At 44.0% G+C, this 12,747-nt stretch overlaps 1 pseudogene; it reads left to right on the top strand.

Moving 5' to 3' along the window:
* The first annotated feature begins 2,909 nt into the window (after positions 1–2,909).
* On the top strand, positions 2,910–4,342 carry LOC125548978 (annotated as a pseudogene).
* The last annotated feature ends 8,405 nt before the right edge of the window (positions 4,343–12,747 follow it).

Below are 12,747 nucleotides of genomic sequence, written 5' to 3'. Positions count from 1 at the left end.
TTTAACCTTTAATCTCTAATCACCCCTCATCACTGCTCAATTTAATCTCTAATCACCCCTCATCATTCCAAATCATCTAACTTTCCGGACGGTCACCCATCCTCCCACTCCCCCAGCCTGAGCACGCTTAACTTCCGGGTTCTATTCTCCCTCGTTTTCAAGTTTGCACTCGTTGTTTTCCTGACAATAGTAAGATGTCAATCATATTAACCCTCAGGAGTTTAGCTTGAGCATGAAGTCACACATTTCACTGTTTGAGTTTGAAACTATTGTTCTAAAAAACAATAATTTTTTAGTAACACTAATATTTCTTGAATAAGTAGTTTGACCATTGTTTGACCACGGTTTGACCATAGTTTGACCAGATTTGACCAAAATTCAAAAAAACTGAAATAATTATTTAATAACACTAATATTCTTGAATAATTATTTAGTAACACTAATACTTCTTGAATAAGTAGTTTGACCATAGTTTGACCAGATTTAATGAAAATTTAAAAAAACTGAAATTTGAGCATAACTTTTTTCCTTTTGGAATTTGAGGATTCTACAAATTTGCAAACAGGCCGTAGGCAGTCCCCATTGGATGTAACTTTTCGAGTAGATGATTTTTCATATAAAAAACTTTTTAATCCGAGTTCGTACACAAAAGTTATGCCCATTTTACAAATTCCAGAGAGATTTTGTAAATAAAGTCGAAATTCATATTTGTAAATTTTCCCAACAACTAGACCACATATCACATGGGAAACTTATTTTATTTTATTTTTTTGACATTTCCATCATTTTCTTTTGTTTTTTCTAAAACTGAAAAGGCGGTCCGGGGGGGGGGGGGTTTGAAAATGGGACCTTTAGTACCGGTTCGTGCCATGAACCGGTACTAATGCCTCAAAGCCCATTAGTCCCGGTTGGTGGCACCAACCGGGACTAAAGGTCTAGCCTTTAGTACCGGTTGGTGCCACCAACCGGGACTAATGGGCATCGCACCCTTTAGTCCCGGTTCGTGGCACCAACCGGGACTAAAGGGCCCAGGTGAACCGGGACTAATGCCTTAGCCGCACGAACCGGGATAAATGCACCCATTGGTCCCGGTTCTGGACTGAACCGGGACTAATGGGCTTACCCGGCCTGGACCAAAGCCCCCTTTTCTACTAGTGTATGAAGGGAGTATTTTACAGGTTTGAGAAATCATTATCCGATAATTTGATGCCATCAACTCCAATTATGATGCCTCGATTAAAAGTAATACTTTTCAGTTACTTTATTAAGTTTCATCCTAAAACAACCCCAAATATTATTAATGAAAGTTAATCAATCAAGAGTTACAGTTTATATGCCTTGCTTATTTCTTTACTGCTCATTCTCCATCAACCTGCTATGAAGAAATGGTCTGATTGTCTCAATCCGGAAGAAATAAACTCAAGAGCAAGGTTTTGGAATGATGTTATGTAGCCGTCTCCAGATTCAAAACTGGCTAATTGAGAATTTTGCAGACTACCCAAGATATATTAAGCAGTGGTACTTCAGGATGTGTGTCCTTTGTACCCAAGGCCATATACTCCCTCCCTTTTGGTTTAAAGTGATAAATTCAAAAATCTCACCAACGAACGTAGATTGTGAGTGGTATAATATTTTTTGTAGTTTACAAAAATTACGCAATTAATGTGCTTGTTTTACTCAAAAAATATGTTTATCAATGCATTAATTGCAACACATGCATGTGTGACCACTAAATGACCAAAAACTTTTGTGTGCATTGGTGAGTTTTCTCTTAATACTTGCATGCAACGATTTAATCTAACTCGAAATCAGAACATATGATGGAGAGTAATAAATATGGCACTTACAAAATGGAAAAACCAAAAAAAAATTGAGATATGCTCTCTATACCAGAAGAGATGAAGTATTAAGTATCGCATATCTTTACAAACACACCATTATAGAAAAATAAAATTACATTAAAATTTTGGTTGGTGCCAAAGTATTCTTCCTCCTGCTTCCACCGTTTGGCGCATCTTGACCATAGCTCGATGTCTCCTTTGGCTTTCGCCTCAACGAAGTGAACTTGTTTAAACCCAGGAATTCGTAGAAGCAATGGCCGGGAAGCCTCCGGACCAGGAGGCGCCATCGGCCGCAAACTGTGAAGCAAATCGCCTCGCGGAGAAGAAAATGCTGAAAAGGGACTGTACAAACTCTGAAGACCACGAAAGGCGGTCGAATCATGGAGAAGAAGACATAGAACCGATCATGACTACCGAAATACAAATTGTTTGCTCATGTTTAGAAAATATCAGTTTCATTTTGCAATCACCCGCCGGGCATCACCATGTGTTCCGTCCTCCATGCCAACCCCATGATGCACCCGGGGCCCACCAGGGAAGGGTCTGTTCTCCATGCCCCCCATGCAACCGGGTTCACTAGAGAAGGATCAAACATGATTCAAGAGAAGGAGGAAGCCGGTGTCTCGTGATCGCAACTCACCTAATATCTTTCCACGGTGCAACGAAAAATATAAGACTGGGGTGATGCAACAAGAGAACATGTCGAGTGGCCTTGTTGAGTTCGCCTGGCCACTTCTGATTAGTTGAGCGGGTCTACAAAAACATTACTATTAGTGAGCTTAAGGGGCTACTCGCGAGACATTTGTTCGCATTGTTAAGCTAGCTAGTTTAACAAACTAAAAATAAATATTATCTCAGTTCATTAACAAATGAGCACGAGCTGAACGAGCCTATCAAACGACCGCTCGTTAAGCTCGTGGAGCTTCGAACTTTACATCCACCCCTACGGAGCAAATTGCTGACACGGCTAAAACCTCTCCGTCGTCCATCTCCAAGCCTATGAAAACCATGCCAGGCAGCAGCAGTAAGTGCAGTGCAATCAGATAACACGAGCTAGCCCTACTCCAGTTCGTTCTTGTTGCCTTGCTATTCCCATGGAGAAGCTGGTCTCCTCAGCCCCGTCCCACGAACTGCTTGTCCCGCCGCCGGCCGTCTCTCTTCCCATCATCAACCTCTCCCTCGGCCGCGACGAGGTCCGCCGTGCCGTCCTTGACGCTGGCAAGGAGCTTGGTTTCTTCCAGGTCAGACCAATTTAACCACCACCACGCCAAGCATCTTGTCTTGATTAATTTGCCACGGGTATTTCATTACGTATGTACTAATAGGCGTCTAGTGGTAGCAAGCATCAGTATATTTATTACTCCGGTAAAAAATATAAGAGCGTTTAGATCACTACAGAGAAAGTACGTGTAAGCATGCGCATATGCGTGCAGGTGGTCAACCACGGCGTCCCTGAGCATGCGATGTGGGACATGGAGGCGGTGTGCGAGTTCTTCCGCCTGCCGGCGCCGGATGTGGCACCCTTCTACTCAGACGACAGATGCAAGCCCAACCGGCTCTTCTCCGGCAGCACCTTTGAGACCGGCGGCGACAAGTACTGGACGGACTGCCTCCGCCTCACCTGCACCTTCCCCGTGGGAGACAGCAAGAATCACTGGCCCGACAAACCCCAAGGACTCCGGTAGCATAAGCTCTCCCATATCATAACTCGCTAGTTTTTGTCTAGTCGATGAAACCATCTGTTGTCATAATTCCATGCCGATTCATCCATCATATGCATACATGTGTGGTGGAGAGGTAATCTTAATTTATTGCTTGTGATTTCGCTTGGTTATAGGGAGGTTGTCGAGAAGTTGATCGTGCTCACAAGAGGCATGGGAATGGGTTGGGGCTCCGCCACAACTACTTCGAGGGGCCCCTCGGTGGTAGTGAAACCATCATTGGCCTTAACCACTACCCGTCATGCTCAAACCTGGATCCGGGACTCGGCCTTGGGCTGCCGCCACACTGTGACCGGAACCTCATCACGCTCCTCCTACCCGGTGCTGTCCCTGGCTTGCAGGTCTCATACAAGGGCGATCGGATTACCGTTGAGCCCGTGCCAAATGCCTTTGTCGTCAACTTCGGCTTGCAACTTGAGTTAATACATCATTTCTCAACAGAGCAAGTTGTTCATTCAAGTATCGGTGGATCGAATCATCACTATATATGTTGGTTCGCTCTTGCAGGTTGTGACCAACGGGGTGCTAAAGAGCATTGAGCACCGGGTGATGACCAACCCGGTGATGCCACGAACGTCAGTGGGGGTTTTCATCCAGCCTGATGCAGATTGCCTCGTCGGCCCAGCGGAGGAGTTCGTCAGTGAAGGAAACCCCAGACGCTACCGCACCCTCACCTTTGGCGAGTTCATGCGCATCCACAATGTTATAAAGTTGGGCTCATCACTCAATCTCACAACCGATCTCAGCATCTCTCAACAAACACTAGACAAAAATATATGAAGCACCATGGACGATAGGCCTTTACGATGGGGTTTATGATTGTCACCGTTTGTTTGCCAAATCTTTCAACACTCAGTTACATCAAGCTACCTACCCGATGTTGATATAGTATACATGTACGTTTGGTGATACTAGTAATCTTGTGATACTAGTAATTTTACACGTGGCATGTGCATCTTGATGTCGTAAGAGAGTTTGCATAAGAATTTATTGTGCAAATTGACCATAGTGCAGTTTTAGCAAATCATCGAGAACCTTTCTTGGATAAGAAAATGAAAAATTAAACAACACATATTCTACATTTGATAACCTAAAAGGAGTAACAGATATTTAGTAACCTAACTGTTGTATGAGTACGGTGAGTAGTCATAATTGCTCCATTTCAAGAACATGACACCTTACATAACCTGATGTGGGTGCTTGCAACTGCCCAAACTCACTTCTAGGCCACTGATAGCATGATCTAGCCGGAGCAGATAAAAAGTTAGAGGCACTTTCATACATCCGGTGTGTGTAAGACGAAAGGATGTGTAACGACATTATAGGCTAGGGTCTCACGTTATCTTGAAAGACAGAAAGAATGGGCCTTCACCATACATTGATCAAATGATTGTTTAACAACAACAACAACACCGCTTTTCATTAATAAGAATAGTATGATTACCAATGACAAAAGGTGTTTCTATTTTGGGAAAACATGTCAAAACCACCAAAAGAGAATGTCCTTATCACATGCATTCACACAATCTACTTATATTAGGGAGTATAAGGTGGTGCCATCTTATACCTAGAATATATAGGGGTACAGCTGGCCGCACGTTGCCCACCAAACGGTGGGCGACAAGAAATGACAATCGTTTAGGAAAACAGTTGATTTTGATGTTGAATTTTTTTATGAAAACATAATTTTAAATCATCTTGATTGACGGTGAAGGGGAAATAGAGTCTGCACATAGAATGCATTTAGATATATAGAGAGAGATTTTTTTTTTCTGTTACTGACCAACAGAATAACTCTTGAATGATGACGACATAGCTCCAAGAAACAGGGTCAATAAATGTAGATGAGGGTGTTGCTTGCTCTGTTTTGCAAGCAGAAATTCAGTGAGTGAGGACAATAAAAACGAAGAAAAACTGAGCCTTCATCTGGCACTGACAATCAAAATGGCAAGGAGATTGATTCTAAATTACTAATTGTCAAAGATGTCACTATTTCCCTTTCTTACAAGTCTTTCAACAATCATTATTAGACATCATGTAATCTGAAACAAAAAATGTGTGACTGAAAATTAATTATTTTTGTTGCAAGAGAATATATATAAAGAGAGAGCCTTAAGGGCCCATGTCATCGACTTCGCCCTAGGGCCCTTCAAAACACAGGGCCGACCCTACGTGAATGAGGACAATAAAAAGGAAGAAAAAATGAGCCTTCATCTGGTACTGACAATCCAAATGGCAAGGAGATTGATTCTAAATTGTTAGAAGGGAAGAGGAGAATTGGTGGAATGGTTGTTTTATTGCTTGAGCCTCATGGGCATATATATATGAGTACATGGTCATCTTGGAGTACAAGTCAAGGTAGCATAAATCCTACGCTATCCTACATTTCCTAAATAACAACGATACTTAAATCCCCCGCAATCACAACGGTAGCGACGCAGACGATGAGGCTGGAGAAGAATCCGAAGGCAAACCGACTGACCCCCCTAGTCATAACGGTCGACGCATCGCGAAAGTCGTGGCTGGAATGGAAACCGATAAGGTTGCTCAAGCAAGGCGGTAACCCTTTGTGCCGATGTCGATGTAGCCGAGAGCGTAGGGCGGTGTAGCCGTGGTCGAGCTAGCCGTGCAAGGGACGCCGTGGTCGATGTCAAGTCGGGGTGGCCGGTGTCGAGGTAGTCACCGTGGACCGGGAAGAAGAGCGGCGGCGGCCTGAGGAGGCGGCGACGGCTAGGTGAAGAATGCGGCGGCGGTGCTCGAAGTAGGCGAAGAAGAACCCGACAGCGTGATGAAGATTAGCGCGGACAGTGGCGTTCCCGCGTCTAGGAAGGTGACGCGGCGCATACCACACAAAAGTCGACGCGCGTGGACGGCAAAGTGAACCGCGTGCCGCGGCGCTACGTCCCGAAGGGGCTACGCAGCAGCAGCGCGTGGATCGGGGCGACGACGGGGAAGACCTCAGGGCGGCGGCACGAACCGCGTGCCACGCTCACTACGACCCGATGGGTTACGCACCAACATTGCAAGGGTCGGTGCAGTCACAGGGACGCCTGAATTGAACGACCTCGAGGCGGCAGTGGACCGCGGGCCACGGCACTATGGCCCAAAGGGCGACGCAGCGGTAGCACACGGTCGATGCAATCGCAGGAGTACCACCAGGCGGCGACGCTGCGCTCTATGAGGTGACAGAGCAATAGCCCGTTGCTCGATCAGTGAAGAGGCGTTCATACTGGATGATGATCTTCATAGACCCGCGAAGCTGCGTGCAGACTGCTGATTAAACCGAAAACACGGCCAGCAAGATCGAGAAGACGTGGACGAACGACGAGACGCGCTCGGATGCAAGCAGTGGTGCAGCCGACCGGAACCGGCCTTGTGCATGGATGCATGCATGCACCCAAGCATACCCGAACATGATGCAGCCCACATGCAAGTAGCGAGACTTGCAGGTTGCATGATTCACAACCAGTGTAGATCGACGTGGCCTGATGAGCATGCGCGAGCGGCCGGCTACACCACGCCCGCATGCGAGACGACATGCCAGTCAATGACGGTGCAACCGGCCACTGCAACACCACACACGCGTGAACCTGGGACGTCGGCAGCAACAGATCCCGGTGAAGGCGGGAGTTGTTGTCGAGGTCGGAGTAGAGACACGTTCTAGATGATGAATGGCGGCGGGCAACGCAAACCGATCTTAGATCAGAAAATTAGGAAGAAACGCAGACCGGTGTGAGAAAGAAAAACTCGGATCAAGAATCAGAAAAAAAGACTCTCTAAGGCAGCCAATCAACACGACCGGCGGACAAACCCTAGGTCCGGGCGGCATGGCCCCCGGCGGCGGTCATGGAGGCTGACCGCCCCGGGAGCGGCGTGCAGGGCGGAAGCGGTGGATAAGGTTTGAATCGGTTAGTCTGATACCATGTTAGAAGGGAAGAGGAGAATTGGTGGAATGATTGTTTTATTGCTTGAGCCTCATGGGTATATATATATATAGGAGTACATGGTTATCTTGGAGTACAAGTCAAGATAGAATAAATCCTACGCTATCCTACGTTTCCTAAATAACAATGATACTCAACATAAATTACTAATAGTCAAAGATGTCACTATTTTCCTTTTCTTCCAAGTCTTTCAACAATCATTATTAGACATCATGTAATCTCAAACAAAAAATGTGTAACTAAAAATTAAATTTTTTTTGTTGCAAGAGAATATATATAAAGAGAGAGCCTTAAGGGCCCATGTCATCGACTTCGCCCTAGGGCCCTTCAAAACATAGGGCCAGCCCTGAGCAGAAATGATGGGCAGATCGTGGGAAGTGGCATGGGTGGGGGCGATGAAGACCGATGTCATCGGATCCGGCTGGGCATGGAAGGGGCGGCACGGGGGGGGGGGGGGGGGGGGGGGGGGGGGGGGGGCTGATCCGGGAGGGCGGGGGCACGGTGGACTGTGGCGGATGAACGCATAAAAATTCTAGTACATTTTTAAAATCTGCTATATGTGAATTTATTTGTGGTGTCGATCATGATTAACTTAAAACAAAACAATATTTCTCCTGCCTGCTATATGTGACTTTGTTTCTCTTGCGTGCATATATATGAAGCATGATCCTGATGCGTGTATATATATGATCTATTAAAAGGGCATGATCTGCTAGATGTGAACTATGGAATAGCAACGACACTTACATTATCGATATTGAAATTCGTTTTTAGCATGATACCACCGCTGGATAGATGATACTTATTAGAAGAGGTAAATACACCCGAAGTCATAGAACTTGCACGTGATGGTCAGTTTAGTGCACAAACTTGTAAAATACATGTTTCCGGTCATCAAACTTGTACAAGCGTTCATATACGATCACATTTCATGTACACGGCTATGTGGCATTCCAGTGTGGCCAGGGCCCATTGTCATCCGCTGTAGCATGTAGATCTGCAGAGAAGCCTTTGGCTTTTTTATTTTCGTATTAAGCCCCTAAAAATAAAATGAAAAAACAAGCGATGTGGGGTCTTGAAGCTTCAACGTGCCCTAGTAGTCATACGTGGACAACCACCAGACTATTGATAATTCATGTCTATGTAGCATGACTAATTTCTGTATCATATAAACATTAACTGAAAATAATTTTTACAAGAAATGTAACACGGAAAAAATGAGCACCGTGGCTCGACCATGTGACCTTGTGCTCAAGGTTAACTAACATTACCACTGACAACACAACACGTCCAGATGTAAGAAAACAATTTATATTCTTGTGTTTGTGACTTTCAAAAAATATTTATGTGTTACAAAAAAGGTACGCGGCATTTTAAAAAGTTTCAAAAACTTGTATTTGGAAAAATGTTAATCAACACAACACGTCCATATTAACATTTTTTCAAATACAAGTTTTGAAACTTATGTGTATTGAAACATATACTCCATGTGATACATATATCTTTTGATGTTTTAAATACTCCAGTATACATCTATGTTTTGATACACATATATTTTAAATACTCCACTATACATCTATGTTTGGAGTATTCAAAAAATATATGCTTAATACTTTTTAAGTGTATGATTGGCATTTTTTTCAAATACAAGTTTTGAAAAGTCTTGAAACTTTTTTCAACTATGTTTTTAACATTTTCGGATGGTACGAAACATTTTAAAGCTACACAAACTGTTTTATACATTGTATAGGCATTTAAAAAATGTCATGACCAGTTTTTTTGGAATGCATGAACATTTTTAAAATGCAACATATCATTTTTAATTACACAAATGTGGTTTACAATGTTTATTTTTTTTAAATGTCACACACCTTTTTTTGTAACACATAAACATTTATTAAATATCACAAACAAAGTAATATAATTTTTTTTCTTACATAGAACAAGAAGGAATAACAACATGAAAAATATTTATCCCATTTGATATGTTGTGTTGTCGAAGCCCGGTGGTAATCTTAGTTAAAGTTGACCACGAGGTCACATAGTCGAGCCATGGTGCTCCCTTTTTTGGGGTTACATTTCTTGCAAAATTGATTTTTCGGCCGTGTTATATGATATAAAAACTATTCGTGCTATCTAGACATGAATGGTCATTGGTTTGGTGGTTGTTAATCCAAGCCTAGTAGGGGCACGTCCCTAGTTTGTAACCGAACCATCCCTTATTTTTCCATTTTATTTTAGGGGCTTTATACGTAAATAAAAAATCATTTTATTTTAGGGGCTTAATAAGTTAAAAAAATAGGTGCATAATACGTAAATAAAGAAAAAGCCTACAGATCTACCATGCGTGATGGGCTTACAGTGGGCCCTGGCCATGCTGGCATGCCACATAGGCCATGAATACGTCTGCGTACATGAAATGTGACCGTATATGAACGTTTGTGCAAGTTTGATGACCAGAAACACGTATTTTACAACTTTGTGCACCAAACTGACCGTCACATGCAAGTTCTATGACTCCTGGTGTATTTACCTCTTATTAGAACACGACAGATCAAAAGTAGATAGAACTAGAAAGCACTATTTTTCAGTTTTTGATTGTTAATTAATATGGAAATAGCTTTCATCATTGCTAAAGATCTTAGGTGGGAATCACAAGCGACAGGGATGGAGCTAAGGAGGTGGATGGCGGTTGATATGCCCAGTATCGACGCGGCGGGCAGCCTGGGCAACGTATGGACGAACCTTTTCCGCTGAACCTGATCTGGTGTAGTATATGGTTTAGAAAAATATGGTCCTAGTCATATTTGATATATGAAATTAATGGGTTTTAATTTAATGTTACTTTTATAAATATTCACATATGTTTGAGTTGTTTGTGATTGATAGACTTGTGAAAATTCGGAGTTGTTCCTCAGCAAGCAATAAATTAGGCTTGTCGGCTTGTGTATATGTTCATCTAACTCTACGACAATAGCAATTCATATGAGCATGTAGTACATTTGAGCTTGATTTACACACATCAGGTTAGTTACCATGCCGGAGAACATGCATGCAAACCAGGACTCCAGGAGAGATTCCTTCTAGATTAGTAGTAATCGATATGACGTATGCTAGCCTATCCTTGAGGAACCTGCATTATTACCATGCCATCAAACGCCTATTCTTTGAGGACCCTACACTATTACGATGCCATTAAACAATGGCGCGCTTCGGTGAAGCACCCGTTCTTTCTACTTCCTCCGGCGGCAAATTTGACAATTTTAACCTGTGAATAAAATCATTTCACAAAATAAACTGCTCTTGAAAAAATTTCATCCAGCTGACCTTTTTAAATGGCGACCGACACGAGGGCGTCACACTATACTGTGCAGCGCCTGACTGGCAGTCGTTGCACGTGTGTGATCCAAAAATTACTAAGTCAGTGTGCAGCATCTGAGAGCTAGGCGCCACACTATATAGTGTAGCGCCTAGCCTCTAGGCGTTGCACTAGTGGATGCTTCATTTTGTAGGCAAGCACTAATGCAACGCCTAAAGGCTAGGCGCTACACTATATAGTATGGCGCCTAGCTTTTAGGCGCTGCATATCTGTCAAGCGTTGCACAATATAGTATAACGCCTTCGTGTCAGGCGCCACTCAAAAAGGTCAGTTAAGTGAAATTCTTCTAAAAACAGTTCATTTTATGAAATGATTTCATCCACAGATCAAAATTGTCAAATTTGTCTCCTCCGGCACTTATTTGGGATCGGAGGAAGTAGTATCTTTTAGCTCTCAAAACTTGGACACTGCTTTAGCAACAAGGTGACGGCAATCCTTGTTAAAAGATTTAACGGTAAGTTTACCCCCTACTTCCCGAATGTTTTGACTAAGGAATATTGGTGTACCATATGTACCCTCATACTCTCTCAAGAACTCATGGTAATATGATCTCTCCGGTTTCTTTCTTTCATTGTATACAGAGCATCTTCAATAGGCGGCAAAAAGAAGCACCGTGCGTGAAAAAAATTGTTTTTTTGGCACCGAATAGCTCCAACAGATGCTGTAAAATATTGCGTGTGCTAAAAAGTTTTGGACACGCACTGAAAAACGCTATCGAGCGCAGTATATTTTGGGCTCCGGATTGCGCGCATTTCACAATTTGCACTGCGTGCTTTTTTGGGCGTCTGCTAAAGCAATGTTGGTCCCGACGCATTAAAAGTGCACATTGTTACCGATTAATCTAAATCTAATGCAGTCATATACTTGACGAGATTTTTTTTAGAAATGGAGGAGGACTCCCGGCCTCTGCATTTGGATAATGCATGCAGCCACTTTATTAATTATTCACAGAAGACCTTACAAAGTGATACAACAGTAAAACTAAAGTCACCGTCTAGGTAACATCTGTCGCTACTCATATCCAGTTGATGAATGGATGCTGATAGTCTAGGCCTAATACCAAATATACCTCGCAGTCAAACCTAACATCTAAGACCTGAGGTCCCAACCAGGACGCCTGCCGTGTATGGGGCACTCACCAGTCCGGCACACTCCTCAATCAGGACGCCTGCCGTGTATGAGGCCGCCGCAGCCACCTGCCACCAATCCATCTTCAGTGATGTACTGTTGCATCTACCTTGCCCGGTCTAGCTGCTGTCGACGCCACCATGACTCCAGACAGCGTCACCCTCCTACACGAGTCCATCATCGCACATCAGACGCCTAATCTCCAGAGCGCCAAGCCATCGAGATCTATCACTATCAATGTGCATGATGAAGCACCACTCCACCAAACACGTCGTCCACTGGTCCCTCGAGCCCGCGTACACCTTCAAGAAAGACGCCCCCAAGGGGGAAACGACACAAACACGTCGCCGTCTTTTGATCTATCGATATAGGGTTTCCCCCGAAGGTAGCAGATCGTAGTCTAGAACTTCTCCACGGCGATGCCTTCAAGAAGGGAACGACACCCTAGAGCGCCGCCATCGTCGGCTTTGGCATCTAGCCAAGAGCAGGTTTTCACCCAGATCTGTTCGAAGAACTTCATCCGCTTCTTGTGCTCGGACCGCCGCCTTCTCTGTTGAAGACTAGACCAAGGGTCCAGCCGTCGTCGCCAGATCCATGTAGCCAGCACCGGGAGATGACGGCTATCTCCCTGTACCGGATCTAGCACAAACCGAAGCAGATCGAGTCGGAGACGATGATGCCCCTAGATCTCCGGCAAACCAGCGAGTCGCCGGCCCAACCGCATCCAGATCGCC

Source organism: Triticum urartu, chromosome 3 (assembly GCF_003073215.2).
Source record: "Triticum urartu cultivar G1812 chromosome 3, Tu2.1, whole genome shotgun sequence".
NCBI lineage: Eukaryota > Viridiplantae > Streptophyta > Magnoliopsida > Poales > Poaceae > Triticum > Triticum urartu.
The sequence above is the reverse complement of the archived record's forward strand: the minus strand, read 5'-3'. Positions and strand labels throughout refer to the sequence as shown.